This window comes from Stegodyphus dumicola, chromosome 3 (assembly GCF_044657685.1).
Source record: "Stegodyphus dumicola isolate Sdum_Otavi_A_Nest chromosome 3, ASM4465768v1".
Classification (NCBI taxonomy): domain Eukaryota; kingdom Metazoa; phylum Arthropoda; class Arachnida; order Araneae; family Eresidae; genus Stegodyphus; species Stegodyphus dumicola.
The window spans coordinates 122,901,833-122,905,206 of NC_140770.1; the positions used below are offsets into that span (position 1 = coordinate 122,901,833).

Genomic DNA, 3,374 nt, shown 5'->3' on the forward strand with positions numbered 1-3,374 from the left:
GTCGACATTTTTTAATCCACGAATGTTTTTTAAACATATGACAAAGATTAAACGTGTTTGGCTCAAACTGGAGAACCGATGATAAAATTTAATCGTCATCGTATTAATTTATTTTCCTTTCCTTTCATTTTATTTATTTACGAAATAACGGAATGGCAACCTTATCTCATGAACTGTGAAAAATAATTCTCTTTATTAACTGAGCAAAAGTGAGTAGTTGAATTACTGATACATTATGGATATCAACTTCATTTACACTATGAAGAGAAAGGATTTTGGTAAACCCTGTATCTTTACCGATGTGGGGCCGAATGTAATCATCGATATCGATCCAGACCCAGGACTTCGAAAAGAATTTCAGCGTTTACGTTCTATGAATCGAGAAATCGATAATTCTGCAAAAATGGCCGCCCATGAAGTTAATACACTGTCCTATCCGACAGAGAGTAGGGGCATCTGCCATACCGAAGGAGGTTGGCCTGCTAGTGTAGACACTACCGATGAAGAAAGCATGACCAGATTTCGAAAAAAAGCGGACAAAGATAAAAGCTATGTTAATACCGTTAAAACTTTAGCCGATTTTGTTGAAAGCTATATTATGGAGAATAATTCGGTAGATATATACGAAGAATATTTCGAAGGTGAACGCATCAAGAAAGGAAAGGAAGCACCATTCAAAACATTAAATATTTTTAGAGATATCAGTACTAAACGAAGAAGCGTTATGAACATTTCTTGGTCAGCAGATCAGTCGAAATTCGCCGCCGCGTATGCTTTCGTTGGAATGGATGATTATCCCGTTGATGTAGTCACTGACTCTTACGTGTGGGACATCGAAAATTATTTAACTCCTTACTGTATACTAAAAGCAGATGTGACTTTAAATTGCATCGAATATTCGCCGTATGATTCAAATATAGTGCTTGGTGGTTATAGCAATGGGCAAATAGCTCTGTGGGATCTGCGAACTGGAGGTTATCCTCAACAACTGAGCGCGGTACATGTGAGTCACACACAAAAAGTATCTGGACTGAAATTTCTACGAACATGGAATTCGATGGATTTCTTTACTGCGTCTACCGATGGAAAAGTCATGTCTTGGAGTACTAAAAATTTGTCGTTTCCAACGTCAGAATTAGTTCTTGACCCTAGCGAAAGTGAAATAACAAATTTGGATGCAAAATATACAGTAAGCTGTGTGGAATATGATCCAACTTTACGTGATAAATTTATGTTAGGAACTGAGCAAGGAGCAGTTCTGTCTTTCAATAGGAAAGGTAATTCTAAAGCAGATTGCTTAATTGCAAAATATGATACTTCATCTGGGCCTTTGCTGAGTCTCGAGAGAAATGCTTTTTTCCCACAGATGTTTGCGTCTTGTGATGCATGGAATGTCAACGTTTGGACTGAAAGTGCCACAGATATTCCAATTTTAAGTTTAAATAGCGAAGATGGCTATTTCACTGACCTCTCATGGAGTCCAGCACGTGCTTCTTTACTTTATCTCTCGAAAACAAATGGCAAACTTGAAATTTGGGATATACCTGGCAAACATTCGCAACCTATTTCAAATCTGCAGCTTGAAAAGGAACCTTTATTTTGTGTTTGCACAGATGAACAAGGCCATCGTTTAATCTGTGGCTCTGTTTCTGGATATATTCATTTATTGCAAGTCCCAGAGTATTTTAAAACGATATCCAACATCGAAATGAATCTTGTCGAAGCAGCCGTGAAAGCTGGAGGAGAGAACACACAGGGTAAATCAAGACATGCGAGACTTCATGAAATGGAAGAAGACAAGCCAAGTGATCTAGGATTTGAATACTGGTGGGATCCACCTGAAAAAGCTGAAGATTTATATGAAGAATATAAGAATTTTTTTTAACTAATTGTTGACTTGCAATGGAGCGTGAAAATAACTTAAACAAATTTTCGTAAGCAATATCACGCCTTGTTCGAAAGCAAATTTTGTTTTGAAAATTGTGTTATTTCTTCTAGTTAGTATTACTATATTAGAATTAGAGAAGTATTTTCAAAACGTGAATGCACCAGATGTTAATGTAAAGAATAATACTTTTCCATTTATTGCAAATGATATATATACATATCAAGGTCTGAAATCGCTTTAGCAGCCAAGGATTGAAAACTTCATTTAGAATAATATATGCATTTTAATTCCTCCAGAATAAATTATGCGTTAAAAGAGCTTTAACTTCATTTTCATTGCATTAAGCCTTAAACAAATTAATTAATTTCATGCTATATATAAAATCTTGTAACTGAAATCTATTCTTCATATTCAGGATATCTGTCACATTTGTATACAAAACGAACTATTCATCTAAAAATGCCAACTGCAGAGTTATTTTGCTTTTATTCCTTTTTCCTTCTTCTATTAGTTACAAAATTACCTAAATTTTGTATAAAATTATCAACTGTTCTGTTAGTAAATGTCATTGCTAATATCTTGCTCTTTACTATGCTCTTCTTTTTCTGTCGTTTAATAATTTTTCTCATTATCTATTTGTTGTTCAATAAATTATGCAATTTAATATCCTATCAATTAAACAAGGTTGTAAGGTTCTTAAACATCCTACTTCAGACTTTAATTCTTAAGAAAATTATAATATTGTTGCGTGCGTACGGGTTCGTTATGAAATGAATGCACAAGTCCGATGAAAAATGAACAAAAATTTATTATTATCACAACAAAAATGCTTAAATTTTCTCAAATTATCATGCAGTATTACAATATCTCACAGTAGTTTTCTTTTAACTACTCAAATGTCAATAGAACGTAATTCAAAACAGCTAAAGAACGCTAATCCGCGAATTCGCTACAATCAACAACAGTAGTTTTCTAAACAACAACAAACTAAGCAACTACTACAAACTGAGATGTTTTCCTCCTTTTATAAGATTTTAAAATCACGCGCTAGAATTTTCCAGTACTTTCTCGAAATCAAAAAGAGATATTTATTTATTTAATGCACACGCTCTTGTATTTTCAATTTTCCGGCTTAGCTTTCTTTTAATATTCGTCACGCGCTGCACTGCGCGAGAAATAAAACCATTTAATTTCTAATTGAACTAACATTAGCTTTTTAAATACCAAATTCGTAACACTGCCCCCTTCCCAAGGACTGCACGTCCCGGGCAGTACAATCCCTGGACAGGAAGCAAAACTCACAACTGTGGCATAAATGCATTAATAAGCATTACATTACAATAATAAACAACATGAACAATAAATGCAATACATAAAACAAATCAAATGCTATCAAATACAAATCAAATACACATTTAAAAACAAAAATGGACCATGGTCTTATACTATTTACAATTATTTACATTATGTACTATGGCCATAGTAA

The 3,374-nt window shown here is 33.9% G+C and overlaps 1 pseudogene; it reads left to right on the forward strand.

Moving 5' to 3' along the window:
• The first annotated feature begins 229 nt into the window (after positions 1-229).
• LOC118203014 (dynein axonemal intermediate chain 2 pseudogene) lies at positions 230-2,471 on the forward strand (annotated as a pseudogene).
• Positions 2,472-3,374: the final 903 nt, after the last annotated feature.